Source organism: Chionomys nivalis, chromosome 1, assembly GCF_950005125.1.
Source record: "Chionomys nivalis chromosome 1, mChiNiv1.1, whole genome shotgun sequence".
NCBI lineage: Eukaryota > Metazoa > Chordata > Mammalia > Rodentia > Cricetidae > Chionomys > Chionomys nivalis.
Genome location: NC_080086.1, coordinates 22874307 through 22891150, shown reverse-complemented (window position 1 = coordinate 22891150; position 16844 = coordinate 22874307). Strand labels below are relative to the sequence as shown.

Below are 16844 nucleotides of genomic sequence, written 5' to 3'. Positions count from 1 at the left end.
TCTGCCACACAGTGCTGGAGGCCTGTGCCACCAATGCCAGGCTTTATACAGTGCTGGAAACCAAGCCTAGAGCATTGTGTGTGCTGGGGAAGCCCTCTGCCACAGTGCTGGAGGCCTGTGCCACCATGCCAGGCTTTATACGGTGCTAGAAACCAAGCCTAGAGCATTATGTGTGCTGGGGAAGCCCTCTACCACCTAAGCCACATCCTCAGCATCGTTTTGTAGTTGTTATTTTCCTTTACGTGTGCATTTGTTTGCTTTTTTGGGAAAAGGTATTGCTGTCTAGCCCTGGCTGGATAGGAAATGTCCATCCTTGATTCTCCTGCCTCTGTCCTCTTATCAGAACTCAGTACCTAGGTTAGGGGACATACGTCCACATAACGGAGCAGTGTATGCTGAAAACATGTGTTTGGGTGAGGGGTGAGTTCAGGCGTGGGGAGCAGGTGGGCCTCAGTGGGACCGTGGCCACTGGGTAGGACAAAAGGAAAGAACAGAGAACATCAAATGGCTGGGTGGTGGTGGCCCACACCTTTAATCCCAGCACTTGGGAGGCAGAGGCAGGTGGATCTCTGTGAGTTCGAGGTTATCCTGGTCTACAGAGTGAGTTCCAGGACAGCCAGGGCTATACAGAGAAATCCTGTCTCAGAGAGAGAGAGAGAGAGAGAGAGAGAGAGAGAGAGAGAGAGAGAGAGAGGAAGGCAGGAAGCAGGCAAGCGTTGGATGGGGGAAAGGGAAAACTGAAGTAAAGAAACCTATTACCTCTTTGCTCTACATCTAAGCCAGAGGGCATAGCGGAGGCCTGCCCTGTCAGCTGAGGCTGGAGTGGCCATGTGAGGAAGCTGGTGTTGCAGGGGCAGGTGAGGCGAACAGGCTGCCTGCCACCTGGGCTGTAACTAGAGAACTTGGCCAAAGCCAGACTGGCCCCCAAGCTGACCTTTTCCCATGGCCAAGTCCAAATTAAGAGCCCTTAACTGCCAGGAAGATGTGCTGGCCTGGGAACTCTGACTTGTCTGTGTCCAAGGAAGGAAGGAGTAGAGAATCAGGCTCCCGGGCACTCTGTGAGCTAGTCTACACCTATAAATCTGAGTCCTGAAAGATGTCTCTTCTCAAAGCCTTGAGAGAAACAGATTTCCATAGGAGCTTTTGGCATTCTGATGAACGTCCAGTTCTACTCTGTGTCTAACTCAAGGCGATTGTGCTGCAGCTATGAAACAAGAGGCCTAAGCCACCCATGGTTGGTTACAGAAAAAGAACCATAAACCTGTGGTTTAGGAGCCAGGCTTGAACTTGCAGCTCCACAAAGGGGCTGTGGGACCACAGCTAGTCACTTCCTTGCATGGACCTCTGCCCAGTCGCCTTCTAGTCTAGCTCAGTATAGTTTAAAGTCTTTCTTTCTTTTTTTTTTTTTTTTTTTTTGGTTTTTCGAGACAGGGTTTCTCTGTGGTTTTGGAGCCTGTCCTAGAACTAGCTCTTGTAGACCAGGCTGGTCTCGAACTCACAGAGATCCGCCTGCCTCTGCCTCCCAAGTGCTGGGATTAAAGGCGTGCGCCACCACCGCCCGGCTTAAAGTCTTTCTTCTATATTTGACCACACAAATTTCTACTGCCTTGGGATGCTGAGCTTAATACCAGCTGAACAAGGACTCTGACCAGGCATGGGGGCCACGCCTATCATCCCAGCACTTAGGAGCCCAGTGTGGGAAGATTGCCTCAAGTTTGAGTCCAACCTGGGCTACAGAGAAAACCCAGCCTTTTATTTGTTTGTTTGTTTAAGGCAGGATGAGGGGCAGGAGGAAAAGTCTACCGTAGCTCAGTCAGTCTCTTCCTCAGGAGGGAGAACACATTCTCAGCCTAAAGAAGTGACCAGAGGGCTGGAGAGATGGCTCAGAGGTTAAGAGCACTGGATGTTCTTCCAGAGGTCCTGAGTTCAATTCCCAGCAACCACATGGTGACTCACAACCATCTGATCTGGTGCCCTCTTCTGGCCTGCAGGGATACATGCAGACAGAACACTATACATAATAAATAAAAATAAATAATTTTTTTTTTTTTAAAGAAGTGACCAGAGTTCAGAGACGAAGGCCAGGGATAAGTTGGGGTGACCGAGAAGAGGTTTGTGAAAGCCACAGGCCAATCTGAGCCTGGAGACATGGTGGTGAGTCTCCGAGTTGGTGGTGGGACAGCGGAGTGACAGGGAAGGTAGATACCTTAGGCAGGGTGACTTCAGCTGCACTGGACACCAGGGCCAAAGCCACGTGGAGAGAGGAAAGGGTTTATCTGGCTTATACTTCCATATCACAGCTTATCATCAAAGGAAGTCAAACAGGGCAGGAAGCTGGAGGTAGGAGCTGATGCAGAGGCCATGGAGGAGTGCTGCTTACTGGCTTGTTCCTCATGACTTGCTTAGCCTGCTTTCTTGTTTTTTTGTTTGTTTTGTATTTTGTTTGTTTTTCAAGACAGGGTTTCTCTTAGCCTGCTTTCTTATAGAACTCAGGACCACCAGACTAGGGGTGGCACCACCCACAATGGGCTGAGCCTCACGTCAATCACTAATGGAGAAAATGTCCCCAGGCCTGCCTGTGGTTCATCTTGAGACGTTTTTCTCCGTTGAGACTCCTTCCTCCCTGGTAACTAGCATGTGTCAAGTTGTCAGAGAGCAAGCCAGCACAGCAGGAGATGTTAGGAACCTCAGGGAGCATCTGGGAAATAGTTCCTGGACTATCCTCTCTCTCATGCCTTGGCTGCTCAGCAGTTATCTGTGCCCATTAGATTCTCAGCACCCCAGAGGGAAAGAATACACTCAAGCTTCAGCTGTTCCCACTCCAGCCTGCACCTCCAAAGCTGGGAATGGGGGGAACACAACTACAACCCAGCACTTAAGCTGAAGCAGGAGGATCAGAAATCACAGGTCAGCCTGGGCTACACAATGAGATTTACAACAAGCATGTTAACGTCTCCAGTGTTTGGCACCAGACGAATGAAATCAATGCAGGAATGACCGAGTCTATCGCTGTTCCCCTGTGATAGGACTGGGCCTCTTTTCCCCACCTCAGTCCTGGGGTCCGAACCATCACGCGCTGGCCTGGATTATTAATCCCCTCCACCTGGCTTCCTGCTGCAGGCTATTCTCGGCTCAGCAGCTGACATGTCTACTAAAATCCAAAAAGTGCTGCCCTGGCTTCCCATCCTCCTCAGAGGAAGAGTCCCAGTTCTGCCAGGTGTGGTGGCAGGGTTGGAGTCTCAGCTACGCGGGAGGCTGAGAGGCAGGAGGACTGCTTCTGCCGCGGACACCAGTGTAAGCCACATCAGAGTTTCTTGAGAGGGAAAAAAAAGTGGTGAAGAAAGCTGGGGACAGTGGCAGAGCTCTTACCCAGTTTACACAAGTAACCTACAAAATACACACACACACATACAGACACACACACTCTACACAGACACACACAGATGCACACACACATAACACATATACAGACACACACAGATGCACACACACACATATAAAGACACACACAGATGCACACACATACACACACAGAGACAAACACACTCTACACAGACACACATATAGAATATACACAGACACACATACACACCACACACATACACACTCTACACAGACACAGATACAGGTACACACACATACACACACAAACAGAGACACACATACACACACACTCTACACAGACACAGATACAGGCACACACACACATTCAGACAAACAGAGACACACATACACACACATACACACCACACATATACACAGATACAGGCACACACACATACACACACATACAGACAAACAGAGACACACATACACACACATACAGACAGAGACACACACACATATAGATACACATATGCACACACACAGACACACAGGTACACATACACACAGATGCACACGCATACACACAGATGCACACGCACAGACACACATATACACACAGAGAGACACACACTCTACACAGACACACATACAGGCACACAGACAGACACACACATACACACACAGTTCAAGTCCCTCCAAAGGCCAGGATGCACCCAAAGGATCTATCCACCCTCATACCAGCTCAGCCACCTCTCTGATGTCACCCATCTGCCACTCTGAGCTGCTTCCTGGGACACGCTGGGCCGCTTGCCCACTAGCTTTGTGCTTGCCATCCTTCCACAGACTCTCACCTTCTTTGTGTTCCTGAGTGTCTAGAATGGTCTGAGCCTGGGTGGAGATGGATGACAAGTCTGGTGACATCTTCCCTGACCATGATAAGAGGGCAAGGATGCCCCGCCCACCAGCACACCTCAGCCTGCGCTTCCTGCAGTCCTCATTTCCCTCCATGTGCCCTGTGATCTACTGATATTCTGGCTCCTTCATCCCTGCCAAAGGGCACCCTGAGAATGCACTCGGGTGCTTGCTATTTGTCTATGTCAGACACCTAGGGAACTCCCTGGAAGGTTGGGGAGATGACTCCGTGGATAAAACAGTTGTATAAGTGAGAGGATTGGAGTTCAGATGAACCCAGGTCATTTCCCGGCAAGCTTGGTAGCTAGGAAGGTGGACACAGGGTCTCCCGAAGCAACCCAGACCCTGAAGCAACCCGGATAGCTCAACTAGTTCATGTCAGCAAACTCTGGGTTCAGTGTGAGAGTAAACAAGACAGAGTAATCAATGAAGACTGTCAATATCAACACACAGGGAGACAAACATACATGCGCACCACACATACATTTAAAAAACTAGCCGGGCGATGGTGGCGCACGCCTTTAATCCCAGCACTCGGGAGGCAGAGGCAGGCGGATCTCTGTGAGTTCGAGACCAGCCTGGTCTACAGAGCTAGTTCCAGGACAGGCTCCAAAGCCATAGAGAAACCCTGTCTCAAAAATAAATAAATAAAGAAAGAAAGAAAGAAAGAAAGAAAGAAAGAAAGAAAGAAAGAAAGAAAATAAAGAAAATAAAAAACTGCCTGCATATTGTAAGCTCTCAATAAATATCTCTTTAAAAAAAAAACGAAAAGAACTAAATGGTAGTTGGTCAGTATTGGCACACACCTTTAATCCCAGCACTTGGGAGGGAGCTGCAGGCAGATCTCCTACTTCAAGGCCAGCCTGGTCTACAAAGTAAGTGCCAGGACAAGTCAGGACTACACAGAGAAACCCTGCCTTAAAAAAAAAAAAAAAAAAAAAAAAAAAAAAAAAAAAAAAAAAAAAAAAAAAAAACAGAAAAAGGAGAGAATTGAATGGTAAGGAGATCAACTATCCGGGACAAACAGGGGAGCTAGATCAAGTCAAGCAGTGCCTTCAGGTTATTCCTCATTCCCAAGGCACACTTTATCTTACTCTCAATGGAGCTTTTGTTATACATAAGCAATGGAAATTCTATGGAACCAAAGGCACTTAAAACACAGGAGACTCTCTTTGGGAAGAAGAAGGAGAAGGTGAAAAATACAAACACAAAATTAGGTTTGAAAATGCTTGGCTAGGGGCGTGTACGCCTTTAGCGGTAGAGCACTTGCCTAGCACGCACAGGGTCCTAGGTCTTGTCATTAATACCAAGGGGAAAAAAAGCCAACCTCTTGGACAGTGATGGATGCTTACTATTTTGATGGTGGCAATATCTTCACAGGTCCCCACATCTGCCCAAACTTATCACCACGTAGGCCCTAAGCACATGTCATTGACACTTCAATAAGATGCCTTGAAGATTAAGTTTAGGGGCCAAGGAGGTGCCATGCCTGACGACCTAAGTCGGATTCCCAGACCCATGGTGGAAGAAGAGAAATGACACTCAGAAATTGTTCTCGTACTTCCACATGTGTACTAGGGAGACGCACACTCATGCACACACACACACACATTATTCTTCAACTAAAGGTATTTTTCCCTTGGCACTCCTCTCAATTTTGGGAGTTCTCTACTTAATTTTCCTAAATAAACCTACTCATCAAATATTTAAAACAATAACAAAAACAGACTTTAAAGGTCCGGGATCTGGGTGTGGCGGCTCACACCCGCAATCCCAGCACAAAGGAGGATTGCTGCCTGCAAGTCCCATGCTTATCTGTATTAAAGGCAGTGGGGGCTGAAGAGGTGGCGCAATGGCCTAAGAGCATCCACTATTCTTGCAAAAGAGCCCCGTTCAGTTCCCAGCACCAACATCTCATAACTCTAGTTCCATGGGAAGCCTAGACCCTCTTCTGTGCTCTATAGAATGCAGACTCTCATGAAGGCACACGCAGATTCAAATAAATTCAAATAAATCTTAGAGCCAGGAGTCGTACCTATTTTTAATCTCAGCAGTCAGGAGACAGAGGCAGGTCTCTGAGTTCAAGGCTGCCAACTTGATATATGGAGTGAGTTCCAGATCAGCCAGAGCTACAGTGAGACCCTTCTCCAAGCAACAAACATCACCGGGAGACGATATAGCTCAGTAAATAGAATGCTCAACTATCATGCAGGGAGCCCGATGTTCAGTCCTGCCCCCCAGCACTACATAAACCAGGTGTGGTGGTTCGTGCCTACAGTTCTAACACTGTGGAGGTAGAGGCAGGAAAATCAGAAGTTCAAAGTCATCAGGATCTCCAGATGGCTACTTAGGTAGGGGCATTTTTCTCACAGCCTAACAACCGGAATTGTAAAGGTAGAAAGAGAAAACTACCTATCCTCTGACTTCCACATACATGTTATAGCATGCGTGTACCTACACATACACATCAACCAACGAACCAATCAAATAAACAGATCACAAAAGTGGCTCAGCAGGTCGAGGGGCTACCAATGAAGACTGAAGACCTGAATTCAAGTCCCAGGACCCGCTTGGAGGGAGTAGAGTTATCCTCTGGCCTCACCATGCACACTGTGGCATGCCCGCATCCACCCACAAACATCCACACAAATAAATAAATGTAATTTACATTTAAAAAATAAATTAAATATATATTATATATTTTAAATTGAAGTTCAAACTTCCTTTAAAAAGAAGTTTGGAGTCTGCTCGGCAGTGATAGCAGATGCCTTTAATCCCAACACTTGGGAGGCAGAGGCAGGCAGTCTATAGAGCAAGCTTCAGGACAGCGAGGGCTACACAAAGAAACCTTGTCTGGAAAGAAAAAAATCTTCACGGTCATCTTCAGCAAGGTCAGCCTGAATCATAAGGAATTAGGTTTAGGGGTGTGGTAGATGCACAAGCAAGCAGGGAATCGACTCCTGTGATGTCAGCTTATGCATTCAGAGGAAGCCCACCTCTCCTTACAACTATGGGTCACGCTACCTATTTTCTAAATAAAAAAACGAGCTGAAAAAAAATGTCACTCAAACCATCCATTAACAGATGTAGGGGTGACGACTGCCCGAGCCACTTGCTTGTGGCACCGAGCAAGACCCAAGCAGATGCTGGGAAATATCTCTTACAAGCTAGGCCACCAAAGGCTGGCTGAGACCTGCCAAGCCCAGGGAAACACTCAGTGCAAAAAGCCAACATTACCTCAGCCTCCCAAGTGCTAGTATGACCAGTGTGTTACCGCCTCTGGTTCCTTAAAAAAAATTAGCCAGGTATGTAATTCAGGAGAGAGAGGCAGGAGGATCACTTCGAGTTTAAAGACCAGACTAGACTACCTAATAAATTTCCAGGTCAGTCAAGACTATAAAACAGGACCCAATTCAACAATTTTAAAAAAAGAAAAGAGCTCTCAATAATTCTTCTGAGGCACACACCTCCTGCCCAGTGGGGTCTTCTATCATCTCCACATTCCCTAGCCTCCAAAAGCACAAATTCTCCCTTCTCTCCTGGGAAGGGCCATTTTTAATTCCATGCCTAAAGGTTGGTCACACAGTGTCCGTCCTGTGTTTGCTCAGTATGCTGTCCACAACCTTGGATTCCCTCTCCAGTCTTGGTGCCGTTCACCTCAGGCCATCACTCCATCAAGTCCCTCGCCTGAGGAGATGCAGGCAGCGGTGAGTGCCCTAGCATGGAAGTGGAGTTTCGGAGGGTGTTGGAGCCAAGAGAAACAGTTTCATTCCTGTCCCACGGGAAAGGTCACTGCAGCCACACGCTGCATCCAGAGCAACCATTAGCTCTTTCTTCCTTTGACTCCTGCAGTGCTATCAGCAGTACCCAGACACTCTGCCGTATCAGAAGTATTCACACAAACACAGATATGGAAGCCCCAGCTGCGTTTGCACCCCTGCATAGTTCTATGCGGTTAGTGTCGTCCCCTCCATGCAACAGATGGGCAGGGTTGGTGAGTTATTCAAGCTCAAGATTATGAGCGGCTGAGATTCAAATTTACACGGACAGGCCTCAGACCCTCTTGCTTTTATTTCTCATTTCTTGTTTATTTTCAAGAGTTATTTATTATGTATTTATTTAGGGGCAGAGGGATGGCTAAGCAGGATGAAGAACGCCTGGGGTGATGGGGGTGGGAGGCAGAAAACCGCTCCTAGAGGGAGAACTCCCAAAGTATGTAAAGCTAGTAAAAGGAATCTTGACCAGAAGAAACCTGCAGGAACAAGAGGAATGGTGGAGCACACCTGTAATCTCAGCACTGAGGCAGGAGGATTTTTTAGTTGGAAGCCAGCCTACACTACAGAGTGAATTTAAGGCTAGCCTGAGCTATACAGTGGTATGTCTCAAAAACACCTCCCACCTAAAGAGAAAAAAGGGGGGAAAGAGGATATGAAGGAAAAGAGCAAGGACAGGATAGAAAGTTCAGATAATTCAGAGGGAGAGAAAGAGACACATGTCCCTGTCCCAGCCCTGCCACCAGTTGTATAACCTCCGCAGTTGAGTTCACAAGCCAGTGACGTAGGAGGTCATCCTGGCCTTCAGAGGGGACCCTGAGCAGCTGGACATTGCAATGTGGCAGGTGGTCTTGGCCCACCCCAGAGAGGACCTGGGAGAGGCTGGGAAGGACATCCCCACCAGACAGTTGGTGGGCCCATCTGTCAGAGAACATGTGTCCAAGAGCTAGCACACGCAGCCTCAGATCCATGGCCCGCCATGGGAAGCAAGGACGGCCCAAGAAGAGTGGAATGTCTTGGCCTGACAGCCTTGAGGGTGGGGACCTCTGATGAGGAATTAGCACGATCTTCTCATGACCTCTCTACTTCCCACAAACCCTACCAGCCAGCCTGGGCCTAGACACACTTCCACTAGATCTGCTGTCTTCCTGGAACAGTCACTTCTACATCCCATTTCCCGGGGCAGGGCAGTCTCTTCTCTCCACACCAGCCCTCTCGCTATGCCGTAAAAAACATATAAACAGCATCAAAGAAGCAAAGATGGGCAGGAAACTCTGACTGCTCTTAGGACTGGAGAGGGAGGGGGAGAGGGAGCTGGGGGAGTGGGAGGGAAAGAGGTGGAAATTTTTAATAAATAAATTAATTAATTTAAAAAAAGAAGTAAAGACCCAGCTGCTTAGCGGGAGGCCAGCGCAGGCAGCCATCTTTCCCCAGACTGTCAGGTCCCGCTCTGGTTGGTACTGCTGTTAATTACCTTATCATATTATCCTGCAATACATTGCTCTGTTATAATGTATTCAGTGAGTTTTAAAAATCAAAATGGGCCGGGCGGTGGTGGCGCACGCCTTTAATCCCAGTACTCGGGAGGCAGAGGCAGGCGGATCTCTGTGAGTTCGAGACCAGCCTGGTCTACAAGAGCTAGTTCCAGGACAGGCTCCAAAACCACAGAGAAACCCTGTCTCGAAAAACAAAACAAAACAAAACAAAACAAAACAAAACAAAAAAAAATCAAAATGGGCTAAGAATCTAAAGCATCCACTGAGGTCTCTCCAGAGAGTCAGCCTTTTCACTGAGTCCTCCTGTATCATCGTCCCCTCTTGTAGGCCGGGGCCCAGGAAGGAGAAGCTATGCCCTAATCTGGATGGCACGGGAGCCTCTCTCTTAAGATCCATTGACATCAGAGGGCTGGGGAAGGAGCTTATTTGTCGAGGAGAACACAGCAATGGGACTTAACCCTGAGCTACTATGACCATCATCCCTGAATGGGCTCCAAGACTTCTGGTGAAATCCTTGTTGGCTGGCATCCCCAAGAGCTTGCCCTGAATATATAGGTATGCCTGTCCCCACCTCCACTCCCCAGGTGACAGTTTGGGGCTTCATGTTCCTTGGCTGAGCTCTGTGCCACAATCCCCATTAAACATGGAGCTGATGGAGAGAAAGAACTTCTGCTCTCAGGTCTAAATCTCTGCACAGTAACTCTCCTAACTGTGGGGGGCGCTCATCATCACAGTTGCCTGGGAGACAGTGTCCATGTGAAAAGGTATTCAGCATCTCCGAGCATCACTGTTACAAGACATCACCTCACACATACTCACATGGCTACGGACAGAAAGGGGAAAATAACCAGGTTGGCAAGCATGTGGAAAAACTGGAACCTTCTGCCTCGCTGGGGTGGGGACGGTATAAAGTGGCACATTCACTATGGGAAATGGGTTACTGCTGTCAACTTGATCTAGAATCTCTAGGAGAGGCACCACTAGGCACACCCATGAGGGATTACTTAGATTACAGTTAGGCTCAGGATTTGCCTGTGGGGCATTATCTTGATTATACTGAGTTCGACAGAACAACCCTAAAAGGGCAGCACCATTCTTCGATGGATGGATGGATGGATGGATGGATGGATGGATGGATGGATGGATAGAAGGAAAGCCGAGCACAAGAATTCGTCACTCTTGGAGCTGGTGAGACAGTGGGTAAGGGTAGTGCTGCCAAGACTGACACCCTGAGCTTAGTTCCTGGGACACACATGGTAGAAGAAGAGAACCAGCCATCTGTGGGAGCTGCAGGCGGTCCTCTGAACTTCACGAGAGTTCCATGACATGAACGTCACCCTGCTGTGGAGTGACCTTTTGGTACACTTGAAAATGTGTTGTTCTCATTGGTTTAACAAAGAGTTAAATGCCCAGTGCCCAGTAACTAGACAAGAAGAGGTTAGGCAGGGCTTGTGGGCAGGGAGGTGGTACTGGGATAAAGGGAGGAGTGTCACCAGAAGCAAGATAATATGCCATACTGAGGAAAGATACCAGGAGCCTCGTGATAAAACACAGATAAGAAATATGGGTTGATTTAAATTGTAAAAACTGGTTAGTAACAAGCCTAAGATATCGACCAAGCATTCATAATTAATATGTCTCTGTGTGGTTATTTGGGAGCTGGCTGGCATGACAGAAAATTCCGACTATACTCTCACCCTTGCCGCCCCACCCCTCACATAAACCTGGAGAGATGGCTTAGAAGTTAAGAGCACTTCTGTTCTTCCAGAGGATGAACTGTCAATTCCCAGCATCCACGTGCTTGCTCAGGACCACCTGGAACTCCAGTCCCAGGAGACCCAATGCCCTCCTTCTGGCTTTCATAAGCAACAGGCATGCGAGTGGTACACAGAAAGTACCCATATACATAGAATAAAAACTTAATTTTTTTTTATTTAAAAGTTAGCCATTCTCTACTTCTTACTTGTGGATGCAATGTCACCAGCTGCCACAAGCGCCTGTTCTCATGGCTTCCCTCCACAGTGGACTGTAACTTGGAACTTTAAGCCCAAATAAACTTTCTCCTTTAAGTGCTTCTGTGAGACTATTTTTCATCATGGCAAAAGAAAATAGTAGTAAACATTTGTTTGCTTGTTTTGAGACAGGGCTTCATTATGTAACCTTGACTGTCCTGGAAATCCATAATGGATACCATGCATACCTCAAACTAAGAGATTTTCCTGCCTCTGCCTCCTGAGCGCTGGGACTAAAGGCATGAGCCACCACACCCAGCTAAACATTGTTTTTAGAGTTAAACACAAAATCACCATAGAAGCCAACAGTTCCTTCCTCCGTCTGCTGGATTCCCAAAGGAGTTGCAGAGCAGGCTTCAGACACTGCCACACTAATGCTCACTGGCAGTGTCCGAACATCCAGGACATTTGGGCTAGGGCCGTAGCTCAGAGATAGGTCATGTGTTTCGTAAGGACAAAGTCCTGTCTTCTACACTCAACACAAAACCAAAACAAAACCTTCACAAACACTGAAGCAAATGTTGATTCTACCACTCTGAAGCCAATCCACAAAGATTAGAAAGTAAGATAGATAAAACATGCCTTTTATCCCAGCACTTGGGAGGCAGAGGTAGGTGGATCTCTGTGAGTTCAAGAGCAGCATGGCCTGTAGAGAGAGTTCCAGGACTACCAGGGTTTATACAGAGAAACCCTGTCTCAAAAGAGAAAGAAAAAAAAAAAAAGATGTTGATATAGGTGGGTCATCTGTCTATGTGTTATTTTCATTGGTTAATAAAGAAACTGCCTTGGCCTTTGATAGGGCAGCAGCTTAGATAGGTGGAGTAGACAGAACAGAATGCTGGGAGAAAGAGGTAGTAAGGCAGACGTTATAGCTCCTCTCTCCAAGATGGACACAAGTTAAGATCCTTCCTGGTAAGTAAGCCACCACCTCGTGGTGCTACACAGATTATTAGAAATGGGTTAATCAAGATGTGAAAATTAGCCAATAAGAGGCTAGAGCTAACGGGCCAGGCAGTGTTTAAAAGAATACAGTTTCCATGTAATTATTTTGGGTAAAGCTAGCCGGTGGCAGAGAGCCAGGTGGCGGGAAGCGGCCTGCCATTCCTCCTACTACAAGATGTTGTTATAGGGGGCTGGAGAGATGGCTCAGCGGTTAAGAGCATTGCCTGCTCTTCCAAAGGACCTGAGTTCAATTCCCAGCTACCCACATGGTGGCTCACAACCATCTGTAATGGGGTCTGATGCCCTCTTCTGGCCTGCAGGCATACACATAGAAAGAATATTGTATCCATAATAAATAAATAAATAAATATTAAAAAAAAAAGATGTTGTTATAGAGGCTGCCAGGACCCAAAATAATGAGCAGTTATAGTTTGATGGGTACAACGTAGACTGCCGAAAGCTATCCTCAGACCTCCGCACGCATGCCATGGCACATGAGCACATATAGACACACACAAGCACACAAAATAAATCAATGAAGTGTAATTAAAAAAAAATAATGCTGTGTTATGTAATGCGGGTGTGCATATCCAAACACAGAGGTGAGACAAGAATGGCAGATGTCCTGCTCCATCGCTCACATCCCCACCTCACTCCCTGGAGACAGGGTCTCTCGATGGATATGAAGACAGGCTGGGAAGCTCCATTGACCCTCCTGTCTCTACCCACCAGGCACTGTGGCCACGTGTGACATTTTACACAGATGCTTAAAATTTGAACTCAGATCCTCATACTTGCACAGGAAGTACTCTTACCCACTGAGCCAGTCCCCCAAACAGTAATTTTTAAATATAAAAAAAACTGTGAATATATTTAACAGTGTTGACCATTTTCCATACAAACAGCTTAACAGCCATATTCCTGCCGTGAAATAAAGGAAATCAAAACACTCCTTGTCAGAACTGGCCATATCACCAACACATTCTACAGAAGAGAAGCACAATGTTTAGCAAGGTTAAGTCTTGCTCCAGATCACACCTGCAACCGGGGCAGTAGATCTAGAAGCCAGAGAAAGGTGGTGGCCTCAGAAGACCATTGGAAGAGCTGGAAACACAATACGTAACAATGAAAAGGGCAAAAGCCCTGGGTTCTTGTTAGTTTTTCATCAACTTGACACAGCTAGAGTTGTCTGGGAAAATGGAACTGCGACTGAAAAAAAAAAATGCCCCCATAAGACTGGCCTATACTCATGGGCTGGTGGTCCTCGGCTGTATGAAAAAGAAGGCTGAGCAAACCATGAGGAGCAAGCCAGTAAGCAGCATCCCTCCATGGTATCTGCTTCAGTGGCTTCTCTTGATGATGGACCATAACTTCTAAGTCCCTAAGCCCTTTCCTAAATTGCTTAACTGCAGCAATGGACGGCAAACTAGGACACCAGGAACAATGTCATGGCATCAAGACAGAGTAGGAGGCTCAGTCTTCCAGGCTGAGCTCCCAATCTCTGCCCCATTCCTCAGTAAATAAGAGTCTTGACAAGATTTCAGCCCTAGGCTACCAAGGTCTAGCCTTGTAACAGGTCTAGCACTCATCTCTAAATGAGAGGATCTTTCCTGATAGGGTTCTGTTTAGCTGCTCCACTTTGGTCTCTCAAAGCTACCATGCCAAATCCTACCTGTGAGCTGATGCAGCACCCTAATTCCTTTGCCTAGAGCACATTTGCCACCCCCACCCCCAGATCAGGCTCTACTTCTTTCCAGAAATGTCCAAGACAACCCAGCCTCTTCTGGTTTCTTGGCTACACCCTACATGCCTGTCTGGGTCACTTACAAACGGTATTTCTTTTGACTATCTCATTAACATGGAATCATGGAGGACAGAACCCGCCCCCCAACCCCCCACTCCAGCTAGGTTAGAGATGGATGCTTCATAAGACTAACACGCCAAGGATACAGCACAGAAACCAAAAAAGACAGGGAATGAAAGCAGGGCCAGAAAACTTCAGTTGTACAGAGCCACCTCCAGGTAGGTGAAGGCTGGGACTAGAAAAAACAGATGCAAACAATTAAGGAGCTTGCTAGCCTCAGCGAGGAGGAAAGAGGACCACTCGGTAAAGCTGCTAAGAAGAGGAAGAAGGGAAAGGGCAGAGGCAGGCAGGAGTAGAAATGTCACTCTTTCCCCCTACCTCTGTTCCCAGTGCCCAGCGGCCAGGCTGGCCAAAGGAGGTCAGAACATGTGGTTACTAGACGGGCAGTAACAGAGTGAGGGTCACACAGTGACAGGGCAAAAGTGAAGGCTGGGAGCGGTAAGCAGGAGGTGAGCACCCCAGGCATGGGAGCTGGTCCAGGAGAGATGAGAAGGGTTCAAGTCGGGGGTCAAAGCCAACAAGTATCGGTGCCTCGGCTCAGAAATAACAGGTGTTAATCTGTGTTGCGGTTCTGCGTGTCATCTGCATGTCTGCCTGGCTCTGGTCGGTGGCTTCTGCTCGGGTGTACTGTGGCCTGAGCTGGTAACAGGCCTAATCCCTGTCCTCAAAACACTGAGGCCACTGCCCCAACTCTAGGATCTGCTATCAGCAGATGACGGGTCCCACTGGCTGGTCCACTTGGGAGATGATCTCCACATGCAGGAAGTGTAAAGACAGGGCTCTTGGGCCTGCTGGCAGCTGACTAGGGGTGAGGATAGCGCACCACAGGTCCCCCAGGGAAGATGAGAGAAGCAGAGGAGCACAGCCAGAGGCAGAGGAGGTCTGAGTCAGCCTCCCTGGGGGCCTGCCCCACACATTGCCATGAGCTCAGAGCTATCTATACCTCCCAGCTGTGCTGGCAGCCCCCAAGCTGGTAAAAAGAGACCAGGGTAAGCCAGGGTCTGGCGCACAGAGAGACCTCCCTCCATGCAGGCCAGGTGAGTCATCAGATGGAGCAGGATGCTCCTGTCCCCTTGTCCAGAGACTGACCCACCTGACCCAAGGCCAGGCAGTGTTCAGAGTGAGGGCAAGGATGGAGGCTGCTAGGCTCGCTCTGCTCACTACCTGAGAGACTTTCCTAACCCCCACATCTTTACATGTAAAGTAGGGAAAGAATGGGCTACCCACAATCACTAGAGAAATCTAAGTATCAGCTAAGTGATGATGTATGATACCTAGGTGCAATGGATGGAAATTCTGACACATACTGCAACATGAGAGCAGGATGATGAGTGGAAGGAGGAGGGAGGAGGGAGGAGGAGGAGGAGAAGGAATAAGGAGAAGACAAATATATTATCCCATTAAGGTGAAGGACCTAAAATGGTTAGATTCTCAGAGAAAGAAAGTGGCAGTGCCTGAGGGGCTGTCTGCTGGGTATGGTAGTGATGCACATTAATCCATCACTCAGGAAGGATCCCTGTGAGTCAAGGCCAGCCTGGCATACACGAGTTCTAAGCCAACCAGGGTGACATGTGAGACCTTGTCAGAGAGAGAGAGACAAAGAGGGAGAGAAAGAAGGAGGGAGGGAGGGAGGGAGAGAGGGAAGAAGGAGAGAGAGAATAAGGAACTACTGTTAAGGGGTACAGAGCTCCACTCTGGGATGACAGTCTCTGTAGTTAAGAGTGTGGCGGCTACAGCAACAGTGTAACTTTTAGAATGTCACTAAACCTAAAGCAGCCGAAGACCCTGGACCACAGAGCCAATTAAGTTCATTTTTAGTGTGTTTTTGTTCGTGTGTATGTGTGTGTGTGTGAGAGAGAGAGCGCCATGTGTGTATACATGGACACACATACATGGGCATGCCTGGGGTGTGGTGACAGATACATGTAGACCTGGGGTGACTTAAGGGTGGGCACATACATGCCTTGGTGTGCATGTAGAAGTCAGAGCAGTTTTGGGGAACTGGTACTATTTTGAAGGGGGGTCTCTCTTGTTTCTGCTTTTGAATGACTGCCCCCATCTTGCCATAAGCGAGCAATTATAGATGTAGTCCAGTTCATCTGACCATTTGCTTTGTTTTGGCTTGGTTTTTCAACACAGGGTTTCTTTGTGTAACTGCTCTGGCTGTCCTGGAACTAGCTTTGTAGACCAGGCTGCGCTCGAACTCACAGAGATCCACTTGCCTCTGTCTCCCAAGTGCTGGGATTAAAGGCGTGTGCCATCACAGCCTAGCTTTCATCTGAGTATTTTTAAAGATTTGTTTTGCAAAGCCGAGCAGTGGTGGTGCACGCCTTTAATCCCAGCACTCGGGAGGCAGAGGCAGGCGGATCGCTGTGAGTTCGAGGCCAGCCTGGTCTACAAGAGCTAGTTCCAGGACAGGAACCAAAAACTACGGAGAAACCCTGTCTCGAAAAATCAAAAAAAAAAAAGATTTGTTTTGCAGATGCAAACCCACAGGCAAATGTTAGGCAGAGTTTGG

The 16844-nt window shown here is 47.9% G+C and overlaps 1 protein-coding gene across 2 annotated transcripts in view; it reads right to left on the bottom strand.

Annotated features, from left to right (window-relative positions):
- Tead4 (TEA domain transcription factor 4) overlaps window positions 1–16844 on the bottom strand; it is a 76991-nt gene that overhangs the window by 26390 nt on the left and 33757 nt on the right. The gene's annotated exons all lie outside the window — the stretch shown is intronic.